The following is a 19,419-nucleotide window of genomic DNA, read 5'->3' as shown; positions in this document are numbered from 1 at the left end:
AAGAGGGAAAACAAAAGATAGAGAAAGGGATTGAGGGAGTGAGGGAAAGGGATTGAGGGAGTGAGGGATTGCATCCCTAGAAGAGAGGATAAAATCTATAGGAAGCTTTTGACTTCTCCTTTGTATTACTTTTTCCAGCAAGCAACAGGAATATTTACCAAGTGCTTTTGAGAAATGAATTAAATTGCAGTAAGTTGAGTTCAAGTTGTCAGAATTTAATATAGGGAGAAAAAAATTTTAAGTATGGGAAATGCTTTCAAATAATTTTTGGCCACATATAATTGTGATTACTAATAAAGACATTTAAAATTCTGCATATTTCTAGCAATATTTTAAGTACACTGAATGAAGTTGAGTGTATGGTTGAGGGAGGGCTAGGATCATATATGACATCAGAAGGAAAAATAAAGGATAAAGACTGTGATGGTATAACATAGTGATCCTTAGGATGAACACTGGTGTTTAAATGTACAAATACAAGACTTTTTTTTTTTTTGCATGAGAGAGAACAGATGAATGTCAACACTGTAAGGTGTTGAAAATAGGATACTATGGGGTGAACAATCAATGTTTATGAGGGTGTATTATTAACAGTAACATTGTAATATGCTTCCACGGAATGTAACAATGGCAATATGCCAAAGCTAAATGTCGATAAGTGGAGGATATGGGGGAGGGTTATGGGCAGAGAAATGGAAATGTCCTTATATAGACTGTGGTGGTGAAGGCATGGCTATGTGATTATATGGGAACCAATGATTATTTACTTAGGTCTGATTGTATAATGTGTGAATAAAAATGAAAATTTCTAAATTGCATATTTCTGACCAGTAGTGAGTCTTGTTTTTAGCATCTTAACTTTTGGGAGGATTTTCAGCAGATTAAATATGATTACTAAGATACTGTTTTGTAATCTTAAGGAGTAATCCATGACTGATAGCATCAAAATGAAAATATCTTTTGAAGTTAGCTGAGGATTTACAGTTGTTAAAAGTATTTTTAAAAATGTCTCCAGACATTTTTTTGACAAACTGAGAGTTGGGAGGAATGGAAAACTGTGAGTATAAAACAGATTCCATAATAAGATTTTTTTAACACTTAAAAGTCTAGTATTGAGAAATGTGTTACATTTCAGTGTTATGTAAAATATATGCTAGAAAGATATTTGAAATTGCAGTCACTTCACTATACTTTTGCCAGTGAGCTTTTGGAACCAGTCTTCAAACAAGGATTTTGGATTTGGGTTATCTCTTACTGTTGCATTTTTAAACTTAATTATAGTTTGATTACGTCCAGGTGAATAAGATGGTAGCTGTTGGGTTTTAGAAACTGGAACTTGTATTTTAGTGTTCAGAGGATACGGAAAAAAATGTCTTTGTTTGTATCTTTCTTAAATGTTAATTTGTTCCAGAAATGTGAAAACCACAATGCTAAAGTACTTACTCGAATAATGTATTTTAGTGTGATCCATGGTATATCATAAACATTTATTTCTTTATTAATTTTCATTTAGATTTCAAACTTTTCAACTAACTTTGTCTTAGGTCTTTATTTCAGATGGGTGTTTTTTTTTTCCTTCAGTATTTTCTCTATATCTTTTTACTCACCCTTGTTTAACAATTATCTTTTTTCTTTAAGGTAATTAAAATATTATAAATCATTGAACTGAAGGAAAACCTAAGATTTTGTATATAATTTAAATAATCTAAGTGTGAAAACTAAGTCATTTAGATTGCTATATACAACATAGGGAGTCCAACATCTTTCATAATTTACTGAAGTAATATTTTTACTGAAGATAGTGATAAAAATATTTGTAACTTTATTTTTTGTGGATAGCACCTCATTGTAAATATTAATTGTATATTTGTGGCTGATCTCACCTTAAAATATTCTAGTCCTAACCATTTGTTTCCTTTACAAATGGATAGCCCCTACTTTAAAAAAATGATTATAATCCTTAAAGTACAAGGATGTTTTCATCTGTGATGTAATTTTGGCTTATATTGTAATCTCTTATATACTGTAGTAAAACAACATTTTATTATGGCTAGAGTCTTGTGATTCTATTATTTACTGTGTGCAGTTTTTTTTTAATTAATTAAAGAAAAAAGAAATTAACACAACATTTAGAAATCATTCCATTCTACATATGCAATCAGTAATTCTTAACATCATCACATAGATGCATGATCATCATTTCTTAGTACATTTGCATTGATTTAGGAAAAGAACTAGCAAAACAACAGAAAAAGATATAGAATGTTAATATAGAGAAAAAAATAAAAATAATAGAGTTAAAAAAAAAGAGATACAAACAAACAGACAAACAACAAAAAAAAAACCTATAGCTCAGATGCAGCTTCGTTCAGTGTTTTAACATGTTTACTTTACAATTAGGTATTATTGTGTTGTCCATTTTTGAGTTTTTGTATCTAGTCCTGTTGCACAGTATGTATCCCTTCAGCTCCAATTACCCATTATCTTACCCTGTTTCTAAGTCCTGTTGGTCTCTGTTACCAGTGACATATTCCAAGTTTATTCTCGAATGTTGGTTCACATCAGTGGGACCATACAGTATTTGTCCTTTAGTTTTTGGCTAGACTCACTCAGCATAATGTTCTCTAGGTCCATCCATGTTATTACATGCTTCGTAAGTTTATTCTGTCTTAAAGCTGCATAATATTCCATCGTGTGTATATACCACAGTTTGTTTAGCCATTCGTCTGTTGATGGACATTTTGGCTGTTTCCATCTCTTTGCAATTGTAAATAACACTGCTATAAACATTGGTGTGCAAATGTCCATTTGTGTCTTTGCCCTTAAGTCCTTTGAGTAGATTCCCAGCAATGGTATTGCTGGGTCGTATGGCAATTCTATATTCAGTTTTTTGGTATTGCTGGGTCGTATGGCAATTCTATATTCAGTTTTTTGAGAAACCGCCAAACTGCCTTCCACAGTGGTTGCACCATTTGACATTCCCACCAACAGTGGATAAGTGTGCCTCTTTCACCGCATCCTCTCCAGCATTTGTCATTTTCTGTTTTGTTGATAATGGCCATTCTGGTGGGTGTGAGATGATATCTCATTGTGGTTTTGAATTGCATTTCTCTGATGGCCAGGGGCATTGAGCATCTCTTCATGTGCCTTTTGGCCATTTGTATTTCCTCTTCTGAGAGGTGTCTGTTCAAGTCTTTTTCCCATTTTGTAATTGGGTTGGCTGTCTTTTTGTTGTTGAGTTGGACAATCTCTTTATAAATTCTGGATACTAGACCTTTATCTGATATATCGTTTCCAAATATTGTCTCCCATTGTGTAGGCTGTCTTTCTACTTTCTTGATGAAGTTCTTTGATGCACAAAAGTGTTTAATTTTGAGGAGTTCCCATTTATTTATTTCCTTCTTCAGTGCTCTTGCTTTAGGTTTAAGGTCCATAAAACCGCCTCCAATTGTAAGTTTCATAAGATATCTCCCTACATTTTCCTCTAACTGTTTTATGGTCTTAGACCTAATGTTTAGATCTTTGATCCATTTTGAGTTAACTTTTGTATAGGGTGTGAGATATGGGTCCTCTTTCATTCTTTTGCATATGGATATCCAGTTCTCTAGGCACCATTTATTGAAGAGACTGTTCTGTCCCAGGTGAGTTGGCTTGACTGCCTTATCGAAGATCAAATATCCATAGATGAGAGGGTCTATATCTGAGCACTCTATTCGATTCCATTGGTCGATATATCTATCTTTATGCCAATACCATGCTGTATTGACCTCTGTGGCTTCATAATATGCCTTAAAGTCAGGCAGTGCAAGACCTCCAGCTTCGTTTTTTTTCCTCAAGATGTTTTTAGCAATTTGGGGCACCCTGCCCTTCCAGATAAAGTTGCTTATTGGTTTTTCTATTTCTGAAAAATAAGTTGTTGGGATTTTGTTTGGTATTGCATTGAATCTGTAAATCAGTTTAGGTAGGATTGACATCTTAACTATATTTAGTCTTCCAATCCATGAACACAGTGTGCCCTTCCATCTATTTAGGTCTTCTGTGATTTCTTTTAGCAGTTTTTTGTAGTTTTCTTTATATAGGTTTTTTGTCTCTTTAGTTAAATTTATTCCTAGGTATTCTATTCTTTTAGTTGCAATTGTAAATGGGATTCGTTTCTTGAATTCCCCTCAGCTTGTTCATTACTAGTGTATAGAAATGCTACAGATTTTTGACTGTTGATCTTGTAACCTGCTACTTTGCTGTACTCATTTATTAGCTCTAGTAGTTTTGTTGTGGATTTTTCCGGGTTTTCGACGTATAGTATCATATCGTCTGCAAACAGTGATAGTTTTACTTCTTCCTTTCCAATTTTGATGCCTTGTATTTCTTTTTCTTGTCTAATTGCTCTGGCTAGAACCTCCAACACGATGTTGAATAATACTGGCGATAATGGACATCCTTGTCTTGTTCCTGATCTTAGGGGTAAGTTTTCAATTTTTCCCCATTAGGGTGATATTAGCTGTGGGTTTTTCATATATTCCCTCTATCATTTTAAGGAAGTTCCCTTGTATTTCTGTGTTTTGAAGTGTTTTCAACAGGAAAGGATGTTGAATCTTGTCAAATGCCTTCTCTGCATCAATTGAGATGATCATGTGATTTTTCTGCTTTGATTTGTTGATATGGTGTATTACATTAATTGATTTTCTTATGTTGAACCATCCTTGCATACCTGGGATGAATCCTACTTGGTCATGATGTATAATTCTTTTAATGTGTTGTTGAATTCGATCTGCTAGAATTTTGTTGAGGATTTTTGCATCTATATTCATTAGAGAGATTGGTCTGTAGTTTTCTTTTTTTGTAATATTTTTGCCTGGTTTTGGTATGAGGGTGATGTTGGCTTCATAGAATGAATTAGGTAGCTTTCCCTCCACTTCGATTTCTTTGAAGAGTTTGAGGAGAGTTGGTACTAATTCTTCCTGGAATGTTGATAGAATTCACATGTGAAGCCGTCTGGTCCTGGACTTTTCTTTTTAGGAAGCTTTTGAATGACTGATTCAATTTCTTAAGTTGTGATTGGTTTGTTGAGGTCATCTATGTCTTCTTGAGTCAAAGTTGGTTGTTCATGTCTTTCCAGGAACCCATCCATTTCCTCTAAATTGTTGTATTTATTAGCGTAAAATTGTTCATAGTATTCTGTTATTACCTCCTTTATTTCTGTGAGGTCAGTGGTTTTGTCTCCTCTTCCATTTCTGATCTTATTTATTTGTGTCCTCTCTCTTCTTCTTTTTGTCAGTCTTGCTAAGGGCCCATCAATCTTATTGATTTTCTCATGGAACCAACTTCTGGTCTTATTGATTTTCTCTATTGTCTTCATGTTTTCAATTTCATTTATTTCTGCTCTAATCTTTGTTATTTCTTCCCTTTTACTTGCTTTGGGGTTAGTTTGCTGTTCTTTCTCCAGTTCTTCCAAGTGGACAGTTAATTCCTGCATTTTTGCCTTTTCTTCTTTTCTGATATAGGCATTTAGGGCAATAAATTTCCCTCTTAGCACTGCCTTTGCTGTGTCCCATAGGTTTTGATATGTTGTGTTTTCATTTTCATTCGCCTTGAGGTATTTACTAATTTCTCTTGCAATTTCTTCTTTGACCCACTCTTTGTTTAAGAGTGTGTTGTTGAGCCTCCACGTGTTTGTGAATTTTCTGGCACTCCGTCTATTATTGATTTCCAACTTCATTCCTTTATGATCCGAGAAAGTGTTGTGTATGATTTCAATCTTTTTAAATTTGTTAAGACTTGCTTTGTGACCCAGCATATGGTCTATCTTTGAGAATGATCCATGAGCACTTGACAAAAAGGTGTATCCTGCTGTTGTGGGATGTAATATCCTATAAATGTCTGTTAAGTCTAGCTCATTTATAGTAATATTCAGATTCTCTATTTCTTTATTGATCCTTTGTCTAGATGTTCTGTCCATTGATGAGAGTGGTGAATTGAAGTCTCCAACTATTATGGTATAGGAGTCTATTTCCCTTTTCAGTGTTTGCAGTGTATTCCTCACGTATTTTGGGACATTCTGGTTCGGTGCATAAATATTTATGATTGTTATGTCTTCTTGTTTAATTGTTCTTCTTATTAGTATATAGTGTCCTTCTTTGTCTCTTTTAACTGTTTTACATTTGAAGTCTAATTTGTTGGATATTAGTATAGCCACTCCTGCTCTTTTCTGGTTGTTATTTGCATGAAATATCTTTTCCCAACCTTTCACTTTCAACCTATGTTTATCTTTGGGTCTAAGATGTGTTTCCTGTAGACAGCATATAGAAGGATCCTGTTTTTTAATTCATTCTGCCAGTCTATGTCTTTTGATTGGGGAATTCAGTCCATTAACATTTAGTGTTATTACTGTTTGGATAATATTTTCCTCCACCATTTTCCCTTTTGTATTATGTACATCATATCTGACTTTCCTTCTTTCTACACTCTTCTCCTTACCTCTCTCTTCTGTCTTTTTGTATCTGACTCTAGTGCTCCCTTTAGTATTTCTTGCAGAGCTGGTCTCTTGGTCACAAATTCTCTCAGTGACTTTTTGTCTGAGAATGGTTTAATTTCTCCCTCATTTTTGAAGGATAATTTTGCTGGATATAGGAGTCTTGGTTGGCAGTTTTTCTCTTTTAGTACTTTAAATATATCATCCCACTGTCTTCTAGCTTCCATGGTTTCTGCTGAGAAATCTACACGTAGTCTTATTGGGTTTCCCTTGTATGTGATGGATTGTTTTTCTCTTGCTGCTTTCAAGATCCTCTCTTTCTCTTTGACCTCTGACATTCTAACTAGTAAGTGTCTTGGAGAATGCCTATTTGGGTCTCTTCTCTTTGGGGTGCGCTGCACTTCTTGGATCTGTAATTTTAGGTCTTTCATAAGAGTTGGGAAATTTTCAGTGATAATTTCTTCCATTAGTTTTTCTCCTCCTTTTCCCTTCTCTTCTCCTTCTGGGACACCCACTACACGTATATTTGTGCGGTTCATATTGTCCTTCAGTTCCCTTATCCCCTGTTCAAATTTTTCCATTCTTTTCCCAATATTTTCTGTTTCTTTTTGGAATTTAGATGTTCCATCCTCCATATCACTAATTCTAGCTTCTGTCTCTTTAAATCTACCATTGTAGGTATCCATTGTTTTTTCCAGCTTTTCTACTTTGTCCTTCACTCCTATAAGTTCTGTGATTTGTTTTTTCAGTTTTTCTGTTTCTTCTTTTTGTTCAACCCATGTCTTCTTCATGTCCTCCCTCAATTTATCGATTTGGTTTTTGAAGAATTTTTCCATTTCTGTTCGTATATTCAGCATTAGTTGTCTCAGCTCCTGTATCTCATTTGAACTCTTGGTTTGTTCCTTTGACTGATACTATTTGCAGTTTTAAAAAATATTATGAATGTTTTCTAAATAGGAACCTTACAGAGTAATCATTTTGCTTAAATCTTGGGACTCAGTAGATTTCATATAATAAAATGCTGTTTCACAATTTGGCATAACAGTAAGATTATAGTTTATAAAGTAGCAGAACTAGAAGCAGCCAAATGACTAACATTGTGTTTGGAGCATCTCTAGCAGTTTAATGAGAGAAACATTTTTTATGCATGCTTTCCTGTTGGTGTTCTAAATCAAATACCAGCAAATGATTTCTGTACTGATCTTAGATAAGATGTCCAGTGGGTCAGGAACCCAGGTGTATGACTAACTGTTCCAGCTGTTGAGTGTGGTGTACAATTAATATGTATTAACTTTTCAGATTGTTAATATTTTCAAGGAATTTTTATCTTCCCCCTTATGAGTTTTCTCTTGGTGTTTGTACAAGTTTGTAGCACTTTGTCCCATTAGCTTCCAGTTTTTCAAACAGTAAAAGTGCTTGAAAATTTGGTAAAAAATTTTAAAACTATTTTTTTATAATAAAAGTACCAGAAACACAAATATAGAAAATTTGGCAAATGAACAAAAGATCTAAAAGAAGAGATGGAAAACCCAAACAAATCTCAGTCATAATGGTAGGGCATCGTGTGTTCATGGATAGGAAGAATTACTGTTATTAATAAGTCAGTACCACCCAAAGCAGTCTACTAATTCAGCACAATACCTATCAAAATCTGAGCAGTGTTTTTTGTAGAAACGGACAAGCCAATCTTCACATTCATAGAGAACTTCAAGGGGTCCTCAGTAGCCAAATTAATACTGCAAAAGAAAAATGAACTTGGAGATCTCATTGTTCCCAAGTTCAAAGCTTCCTACAAAGCCACAGTAATCAAAAAAAGTTTGGTACTGGTATAAAGATAGACATATAAACAATGGATAGACATATAAACAATGGAACAAGAAATAAACCCACAAGTCTATGGCCAACTGATTTTTTTTTTCTTGTGGGTTTTTTTTTTTATTTTTATTATATAATATATATACGAAGCAAAGAAAGAGAAAGCAATAATTTTCAAAGCACACTTTCACAAGTAATTATAGAACAGCCCAGAATTGGTGTGGCTACCATTCCATCATCTCAGATTTTTCCTTCTAGCTGCTCCAAAACACTGGAAGCTACAAGGAATATTAATACAGTAATTCAGCAGTCATACTCGTTTGTTAAATTCCTTTTTCTCTGTTATATTTCCTTCTTCTTTAATTCTTCCCCTATTCTATAGGGATCTTTGGAGAATGCCTCTTCTGACTTTTTCATGTTGATAAGAATGTCCACAGTGAAGGATAGAGGGGTGTAATTAATTGATAATCCTACAGAGAATAATCCTAGGAACCCTCTGGGAATTATATGTTCTAGGAAGCCAAACCTAGTGGATGAAAACTTTATAATCTCAGTTTGAGCCCTAAGTGTTCTTAAGAGACAACAGGAATGATGTTCATTTGTGGTTTAGCAAACTATGACAATTAGAACTATCTAACTGAAGCTTGCATAAGAGCATCCTCCAGAATAACCTTTTAATTCCATTTGATCTCTCTTGGCCACTGGTGCCTTATTTTATTACACTTCTTTCGCCCCTTTTGGTCAGGAAGGCATTGTTGATCCCACAGTGTTAGGGCTATTCCCATCCCCAAGAGTCATGCTCCAGGCTGTCAGGGAGATTTTCACTAATGAAAGGCTTGTACCACATAGGGGAGAGGGCAATGATTTTCCCCACAGATCTGAGCCCAGAGAGAGAGAGATGGACAACTGATTTTGAAAAGGGTGCCTAGTACCTTACGTTGGGAAACAGTCACCAACAAATGGTGCTAGAAAAACTGGATATCTGCCTTTAAAAGAATGAAGTTTGACCCCTACCTCACATCACATACGTAAAATAGATCATGGATACACTAAAACCATAAAACTCAGTAGAAAACGGTGGGGGGGGAGACTCTCTGTAACCTTGGATTTGATAGTGATAGCATAGATTACCAAAAGCATGAGCAACAAAAGAAAGAAATAGATAAAATGAACTTCATCACTGATTTGGATAGGACTAAGGTAAATCACAACTGAGAGTAAAGAATGATACGGTCTATATTTTAAAACGTTAACTTCTTTGTGAGACCAAAGGGAGAGATGTTTATTTGGTGCAAATTATATATTTTTAGTAGCACATAATCTAACTTAACTTGTATCTTTAGTTTATTCTAACACTATAATTACATGGAATCTTGAATAGGGAGTTATGAGCTTTTTGATTTGGATAGATTGGTGTGATGACTATTCCGGAGTAATTTGGGCAGAGAAAATTTAAAAAATATTTGCACAGTCTCCTTGATGGACTGGGGAGAATGGAGGAAATATTAAACTTCCTCTTCTGGAGAAATCCTGATATTCCCGCAAGACTGGGGACAACCGATTTAATAGGCTGAGCCCTTGATCTTGGGCCTCACCCCTATGAAACTTATTCCTGCAAAGGAGAAACTAAGCCTAGTTATAATTATGCCTAGGTCACCCCCAAAGAATCTCTTTTGTGAAGCAGATGTGGCCTCTCTCACTAAGCCAACGTGGCACGTGAACTCACTGCTCTTCCCCCCTGTGTGGGACATGACTCCCAGGGGAAGTCCCTGGAAATGTGGGACAGCACCCCTGGGGATGAGCCAGGACCGAACATCATGAAATTCAGAAAGCCTTCCTGACCTAAAGGAGGAAGAGAGAAATGAGACAAAACAAATTTCACTGGCTTGATAGATTTCAAGCAGAGTAAAAAAGTTATCCTGAGATTATTCTTATGTAATATACAGATATCCCTTTTTAGTTTGTGTTGTATGGAGTGGCTTGAGGGAAGTACGTGAAACTGTTAAACTGTATTCCAGTAGCCTTGATTCTTTTGCTTGTTTGTTTTTTTGACTTTTATAAAGGGGATTTATTTAGTTATAGATTTATTAATTTGGGAAAGCACATGGCAATGTCTGCTGGGCTTCTCTCCCAGCTTCTGGGTTCAAATGGCTTTCCTCAGGGCCTTTTCCTTTCTGCTTCTCCAAATTTGAGTCTGAGCCAGCTCAGCTCTGAGCTGAGTTGTGTACTGGGCACTGAGCTCTGCTGAGCTGTTTCTCTTTCTTTTCACTTCTCCTTTTAAGCCTCACTCATTGCTGAAGGCACTCGCCTTAGCTGACCACAGATGTAATCAGCCATAGATGAATTTCATATACTGATGGTTTGAGTCCATAGCAACAGAACAACTGGGCATCATTACCTGGCTAAGTTGACAACTGAACCTGTTACACCATACTTGTAATTGGAAGATTTATACACTTAAGACAAAACATTACAACATAACTTCAACTTACAAAAATAAGATCTGCTTCCAGAGACCACCAGCATTTTTTTTTCATTTTGCTTCTTTTTAATTTTTTTTTTTTTTTTTGTATGCTGTATGGCAGGGGTCGCATTTCATTCTTTTTCCATGTGAGTATCCCATTATTACAGCAACATTTGTTGAATTTTTGTTTGCTTGGGAAGTGTATGGGCCAGGAATTGAACCTGGCTTACCCTCATGGTAGGCAAGAATTCAACTACTGAACTACCCTTGCTCCTCCGTGAGCTTTTTTAAAAATTTTTAATTAATAAAACCAATCAGTTTACAATATGAACATTCTTTTTTTTCATCACATACTTGTATATTCATCATCATGATCATTTCTTAGAACATTCGCATCAATTCGGAAAAATAAATAAAAAGAAAACAGAAAAAAAATCCATATATACCATACCCTTTACCCCTCCCTTTCATTGATCACTAGCATTGCAATATATTAAATTTATTTTAATATTTGTTCCCACTATTATTTATTTATTAAAAATATTTTTGAGAAATATTCATACACATACAGTCCAACTGTATTATACAGTAAGTGACTCACAGTATCATCACATAGTTGTGTATACTTCAACATGATCATTTTTTAGAACATTTATATCACTCCAGAAAAAGAAAGAAAAAGAACTTATATGTCCTTACCCCTTACCCTTCCCTCTCATTGACCCGCAGTATTTCAATGTACCCAGTTTTTACCCTTTATCTCCCCCTATTATTTACTTACTTTTTGTCCTTTAATTTTTTTTTATTCATCTGTCCATACCTTGGTAAAAGGATCATCAGATACAAAGTTATCACAATCACACGTTCACATCAAATCAAGGTCTAGTAGCCTTGATTCTTGAAGACAATTGTATAACTATGTAACTTTTACAACATGGCTGTGTGATAGTGAACACCTTGTGGCTGACACTCCCTTTATCCAGGGTTTGGATAGATGAGTAAAAAGTAAGGTCAGAATAAATAAATAAATAATGGAGGCAGGGGCTAAGGGGTAAAAATACTCAGTGGATGGCAATACTAGTGACCATTGCGAGGGAGAGGTAAGGGGTATGTGATACAAGTTTTTTTTTTTTAACTTTTCTTTTTCTGGATTGATACAAATGTTCTAAAAATGTACATGGTGATGAATACACAGCTGTGTGATGATATTGTGAACCATTGATTGTATACTTTGGATGAGTTGTATGGTACATGAAGATATCTCAGTAAAAATATTTTTTTAAAAAACGAACTTTATTAAAATTAAACCTTTTTACATCAAAGGATATTATCAAAGTGAAAGACACCAGTAAAATGAGAGAAAATAATTGCTAATAATCTGATAAGGGTTTAATATCCAGAATTTATAGACAATTAATTCCTACAACTCAAAGACAAATGATCCAATCTAACAAGGGGCAAAGGACTTGAATAGACAGTTCTCCAAGGATATAAATGACAAATTAAGTATGTGAAAAGATACTCAATATCATTGGTTAACAGGGAAATGCAAATTGAAAGCACAAACATCATACACTCTAGGATGGCTATCATTAAAAAAACAAAAATTAAGTATTGGTAAAGATGCAGAGGAATTGGAACCCATATACATTTTGGTGGCATTGTAAAATTGTGCAGCCTCTGGAAATCAGTTCAACTTTCCTCAGAAAGTTAAACATAGAATTCAATGTGAGCCAGCAGTCCCACTTCTTGGTATATGCCCCAAAGAATTGAAAGCAGGGACTTGAGCAAATGTTTGTGCACTAGTGTTTATAGCAATATTATTCCCAATATCCAAAAAGTAGAACCAACACAAGTACGCAACAACAGATGAATGGGTAAACAAAATTTAGTATATATATGGAATATTATTCAGCCATAAAAAGGAATGAAGTTTTAGACAGATGTGACAACATGGATGAGTCTTGAGGACACCATATTCAGTGAAATAAGCCAGACATAATGGACAAATACTGTATGATCTTATGTGAAATACCAACAGTAAGCAAATTTCATTGAAAAAGATATTAGATTCTGGGTTACCAGGGCCCTGGAACTGGGGGGCAGGGATGGAGGGGAAGAAGGAATTATTAATAAGTGCAGAGTTTCTGTTTGCGGTGATGGAAAAGTTAGGATAATGGTTGTTGTTGGTAGCACAATATTGTGAATGTAATTAATACCACTGAATTCTGTACTTACAAAACATTAAAATGTGAAATTTTGACATATATATGTAACTAAGTTTTTTAAAAAAACAACCTAATCATAAATTGCTACATGAATACCCAATCTAAGAGCATTTTGAGTATCCTTTCAATGTTTTTTTCTCTCAATTTATTTGTAGTATATATATATGTAGCTGTAGTCATTTTAACCATAAAATTTCTTTTTTTCTTTTCCTCCTAGCAACCATAAGCATTTACTATGTGGTATTATCTTCTTTTTTGATGACCTAGATCTTGTTTTTTAAAGTTTTCAATGTGAAAAAATACTATAAATATCTTTGTACATATACCTTCTCTTAAGATTATTTCCTTTTCCTAACTCCTAGAATGAGTTAATGGGTAAAAGTTATAAACTTTTCTGTGGTTTTGATTAACACTCATAAATTAGTTTCCCTAAGATAGAAAACACCATCTTTTCTTTGTCACCAGCAATGTTTATTGCTGTATATTCCACCAGCATCAGCTTTTGTTAAATATTCCTGTCTGTGATTGCATTTCTAGAGGGATTCTTTTTTTTAAAAAAAAAATATGAAAAAGTTAAAAATTTTAATGTAACCAGATTTGTCAATTTTTGTTTCGGGTTGTGGAAGTTTATCTGTGTTTCTAGGCTTGGATAATCCTCTTCCTGAAGAGCAGTGATTATCAACTGGGGATGGAAAAGACTGTTTTCCCCAGGGAATACTTCATATGTCTAGAAACAGTTTTTTTCCCCTGCCAGAATGTTGTAGTTTATTGATGTATTTTTTGATGTTAGAACTTCAGCATGTTAGAGATTGCTTGTATTTCATAATATTTTGATTAGCAGAAACATTTTTGATCATATGCCCTTGAGAGTGATAGGTGGTACTGGTATTTAGTAGTAAGATGCCAGCACTGCCACTAGATATCCTATATTGCAACCTCTCACACAACAGAGGATTCCACTACTGATATGTTGAATTAGATAATTCTTGTTGTCGCGGCCTTTCCTGTGCATTTTAGAGTGTTTAGCAGCATCCCTGCCTCTACCCTCTTGATACCAGTAACATCTTTCTAGTTTTTTTTTTTAAACTTGATAATAGCTTTATCTAGATGTAATTCTCATACCATACAAGTCATCCATTTAAAACCTACAATTCAATAGTTTTTACTATATTCACATAGTTGTTTAAAATATTTTCATCATACTCAAAAGAAGTTCTCCCCTTTAGCTGTGACTCCCTAAATACCATCCCTTTTAGCCCTAGGCAGCCACTAGTCAGTCTTTATAGATTTGATTTATTCTGAACGTATCATATAAATCATATAATGTGATATATGGCCTTTTAAAAATGGCTTCTTTTACTTAATGTACTATCTTAAGTTCATCCATATTGTAGCATGAATCAGTATTTCATTCCCTTTATGACGATATTATTCTATTGAACTAAATATTCTGTTTATTCATTGTTTGATGGAAATTTGGGTTGTTAACACCTTTTGCTACTTTGAATAATGCTACTGTAGACATCAGTGTACAATTTCTGCGTGGATATGTATTTTCATTTCACTTGGGTAGATACCTAGGAGTGGAAATGCTGAGTCAAATAGTAACTCGATGCTTAACTCTTTGAGGAACTGCCAGACCATCTTCTGCCAACTTAGAATTTACAAATTTACAATCCAACTAGGAGTGATAGAGGGTTCCAGTTCCTCCACATCCTCCCCAATACTTCTTATTATCTGACTTTTTCTTTATTTTTTGGCATGGACAAACTCCAAAAATCGAACCCATGTCTTCCATCATGGCAGGCAAGAATTCTGCCACTGAGCCACCTTTGCACCATCCTATCTGACTTTTTGATTATAGCTATTCCTATTGGTAGGAGATGGTATCTCATTTTTGGGGGTGGGAGGTTTGGGGGGGGGTTGGGGGGGTACATGGTCTGTGAATCAAACCTGGGTCTCCTGTATGAAAGGCAAGCATTCTACCGCTGAACCACCCGTACACCCTCTCATTGTGGTTTTGATTCATATTTCCTTGATAACTATTGATGAGTATCTTTTCATTTGTTTATTGATCATTTGTTTATCTTCTTTAGAGAAAAGTTTATCAAATCACTTGCCTTTTGTTATTTTTAAAAGAAATTTTATTGAGAAATACCCACTGTATGACAGTCCAACCATATTATACAATCAGTGGCTCACTTGTAACCACATAGTTGTGTATTCTTCACCATGAGATTTTTAGAATATTTACATCACTCTAGGAAAAAACCTCATACTTCCATACCCCTTACCCTTCCCTCTCATTGACCCTTAGTATTTCAATCTGCCCAATTTTTTATCATTTATCTCCCCCTTTTATTTTCTCTCTCTCTCTCTCTCCTTTTTTTTTTAAAACTCATCTGTCCATAGCCTGTGTAAAAGGAACACCAGACACAGCACAGGGTTTTGACAGTCACGCATTCACATTGTAAAAGCTATATAGTTATGTACTTTTCTTCAAGCATTAAGGCTACTAGAGCACAGTTCAGCAGTTTCAGGTACTTCCCTCTAGCCACTCCATACCCTAAACTAAAAGGAATATCCATATAATGTGAGAATAACCCTCCAGTATAACCTCTCGACTCTGTTTGAAATCCCTCAACCACTGAAATTTTATTTTGTCTCATTTCTTTCCCCTTTTGGTCAAGAAGGCTTTCTTAGTCCCTTGATGCTGGGTCCTAGCTCATTCCCAGGAGTCAGGTCCCATGTTGCCAGGGAGATTTACACCCTTCACGTGCCCATTTTTAAATTGGGTTATTTGTCTTTTTCTTATTAAGATGTAAGAATTATTTAATCTGATTACAAGTTCCTAATATGATACACACTTGGAAATATTTTCTTCCATTCTTTGGGGTTTCTTTTTACATTTTTGATAGTATTTCTTGAAGCATAAAAGTTTTTAACTTTGATGAGGCCTAGTTTCTTTGTTTTTCTTTTTCTTTTTTGTCTTTTGGTGTCATATCTAAGAAACCATTTTCAAATCCAAGGCCATGAAGACATATGTCTGCAGTTTCTTCTAAGAATTTTGTATCTTTTGCTCTTACATTAAGGTCTTTGATTTATTTTGAATTAATTCTAGTTGTGCTGCCACCGTTTGTTGAAAAGATACTCTTTCCCTGTTGAATTGTCTTGGCATACTTGTCAAAAATTAGTTGACCATAAATGTGAGGGTTTCCACAAAGGATAGTTCAAGCCTACTTAAAATTAGGCCTAAGAGTCACCCCCAAGAGAGGCTCTTTTGTTGCTCAGATGTGGCCTCTCTCCAGCCAACACAACAAGTAAACTCACCACCCTCCCCCCATCTACGTGGGACATGACTCCCAGGGGTGTGGACCTTCCTGGCATTGTGGGACAGAAATCCTAGAATGAGCTGAGACTCAGCATCAAGAGATTGAGAAAAACTCGAGTGAGCTGAGACCCAGCATCAAGGGATTGAGAAAACCTTCTCGACCAAAAGGGGGAAGAGTGAAATGAGACAAAGTGTCAATGGGTGAGAGATTCCAAACAGAGTCCAGAGGTTATCCTGGAGGCTATTCTTACGCATTAAGTAGATATCACCTTGTTATCCAAGATGTAATGGATAGGCTGGAGGGAACTGCCTGAAAATGTAGAGCTGTGTTCCAGAAGCCATGTTTCTAGATGATGATTGAATAATGGTATAGCTTTCACAATGTGACTGTGTGATTGTGTAAACCTTGTGTCTGATGCTCCTTTTTTTTTTTTTTTTTTTTTTTTTTAAAGACAGAGAGAAGGAAGGAAGGATAGAAGGAAGGAAGGAAGGAAGGAAGAAAGGGAAACATTTTTAAACATTTTCTTGTTTTATTGTATTCTGTTTCTCCGTTTTTGTTACATGGGCTGGGGCCGGGAATCGAACCGAGGTCCTCCGGCATAGCAGGCAAGCACTTTGCCCGCTGAGCCACCGCGGCCCGCCCCTGATGCTCCTTTTATGTACCTTGTCAACAGATGAATAGAACATATGGAATAAAAATAAATAATAGAGGGAACAAATGTTAAAATAAATTTAGTTTGAAATGCTAGTGATTAATGAAAGCGAGGGGTAAGGGGTATGGTATGTATAATTTTATTTTCTGTTTTCATTTTATTTTTCTGTTGTCTTTTTATTTTTTTTTTTCTGAGTTGATGCAGTTGTTTTAAGAAATGATCATGATGATGAATATGCAACTAAAAAAATGTGAGGGTTTGTCTCTGGACTCTTCATTTCTATTTCATACATTTATATATCTGTCTTTATGCTAATACTACACTATCTTGACTGCTGTAATTTTGTAAAAAGTTTTCAAATCAGCAAGTGTGAGTTGTCCTCCTTTGTTCTTCGTTTTCCAGATTAACTATTCAGGTCTCCTTATATTTCTATACGTACTTTAGGTTCAGCTTATTAAGTTCTCTAAGGAAGCCTGATGGGATTGATTGTATAAGTCAATTTGGGAAATATTGCCACCTTTATGATATTCCCTTTCAACTATGAACTAGGATTTATTTACATCCTCTTTCATTTCTTTCAGTTTTTGTAGTATTCAGTGTACAAGTCTTTCATATCTTCTGTTGAATTTATTCCTAAATATGTTATTCTTTTTTAAATGATTCTTTACTGTAATATAAAACATGTCTGCAGAGCAAAGAAAATAAAAATAGCAATAATTTTCAAAGCTATTTTTCAATAAGTAGTTACAGAACAGATTCCAGAATTTGTCGTGGGCTACCACTCCATCATCTCAGATTTTTCCTTCTAGCTGCTCCAAAACACTAGAGGCTACAAGGAATATTAATATAGCAATTCAGCAGCTATATTTGTTTGTTAAATCCCATTTTCTCAGTTTTAGTTCTTCCTTCTCCTCCTTTAATCCTTCTCCCAATTTGTAAGGATCTTTGGGCAATGCCTGTTCTGATATTTTCATGTTGAGAAAGACTGTCCACACTAAAGCATAGGGTTATGTGATTAATTGATAATCCTAGAGAGGGTGCTCTAAGTCTCAGGATTTTTCTGTCCCAGGAACCCTCTGGGAATGATGTGTTCCAGGAAGGCAAACCTAGTAGAATCTCAGTTCCTGCTCTTGGTATTCCATTTTTTTTTTTTTTTATTGACAAACCTTCACACACAAACAGTCCTACATAGTGTACAATCAATGACTCAACAATATCTTCACATAGTCGTGCATTTTTCACCATGATCATTTTTTAGAACATTTGCATCATTCTAAAAAAAGAAATAAAAAGAAAAAACTCATAAATCCTATACCCCTTACCCCTCCCTCTCGTTGACCAGTAGTATTTCCATCTACCCAATATATTTTACCCCTTATCCTCGCTATTATTTAATTTTTATCCGTATTTCTTACTCACCTGTCCATACTCTGGATAAAAGGAACATCCAACACAGGTTTTTCACAATCGCACAGTTACATTGTAGAAGTTACATCTTTATACAGTTGTCTTCAAGAATTAAGGCTACTGAAACACATCCCAGCAATTTCAGGTGTTTTCCTCTAGCCACTCCAATACACCATAAACCAGAAAGGGATATCTATATAATGCATAAAAATAACGTCTAGGATTATCTCTCAGTTCTGTTTGCGATCTCTTAGACACTGAAACTTTATTTTGTCTCATATCTGTCTTACCTCTTTTGGTCAAGAAGACTTTCTCAATCCCTTGATGCCAGGTCCTGGCTTATCCTGGGAGTTCTGTCCCACATTGCGAGGGAGATTTAAATCCCTGGGAGTCATGTCCCACATAGGATATAACAGTGAGTTAGTTCACCTTCTGAGTTGGCTTAGTGAGAGAGCAACAAAAGAGGTTCTCTGGTGTGAGTTTTATTGCATATCTTTTTTAACTTTTTAAATTGTTAAAGCAAAGAAAGAAAAAAACAGTAGTTTTCAAAGCACTCTTCAGCAAGTAGTTACAGGAAAGATCCTAGAGTTTGTCATGGGTTACCATAACATTGTCTCAGATTTTTCCTTCTAGCTGCTCCAGAACATTAAAAGCTAGAAGGAATAAATATTATTTTATCATCACAATCAACCTTTTTTTCTTTTTTGTGAAAAATAATGTATATACAAAAAGATAACACATTTCAAAGCACAGCACAACAATTAGTTATAGAACAGATTTCAGAGTTTGGTATGGGTTACAATTTCACAGTTTTAGGTTTTTACTTCTACCTGTTCTGAGATACTGGAGGCGAAAGGAAATATCAATATAATAATTCAGTAATCATACTCATTTGTTAAACCCTACCTTCTGTGTATAACTGCGCCATCATCGTTTTTTTAATTCATCACCGTGATCATTTTTTAGAATGTTTACATCACTCCGGAAAAAGAAATAGAAAAAAACTCATAAGTTTCAAACCGCTAACCTGTTTTAATTTGCTGGTTGCTGGA

The 19,419-nt window shown here is 35.0% G+C and overlaps 1 protein-coding gene across 3 annotated transcripts in view; it reads left to right on the top strand.

The window, feature by feature from the left end:
- NAA16 (N-alpha-acetyltransferase 16, NatA auxiliary subunit) overlaps positions 1-19,419 on the top strand; it is a 131,230-nt gene that overhangs the window by 54,790 nt on the left and 57,021 nt on the right. The gene's annotated exons all lie outside the window — the stretch shown is intronic.

This window comes from Tamandua tetradactyla, chromosome 4 (genome assembly GCF_023851605.1).
Source record: "Tamandua tetradactyla isolate mTamTet1 chromosome 4, mTamTet1.pri, whole genome shotgun sequence".
In the NCBI taxonomy this organism is placed as follows: domain Eukaryota; kingdom Metazoa; phylum Chordata; class Mammalia; order Pilosa; family Myrmecophagidae; genus Tamandua; species Tamandua tetradactyla.
This window is presented reverse-complemented; position numbering and strand designations above follow the sequence as displayed.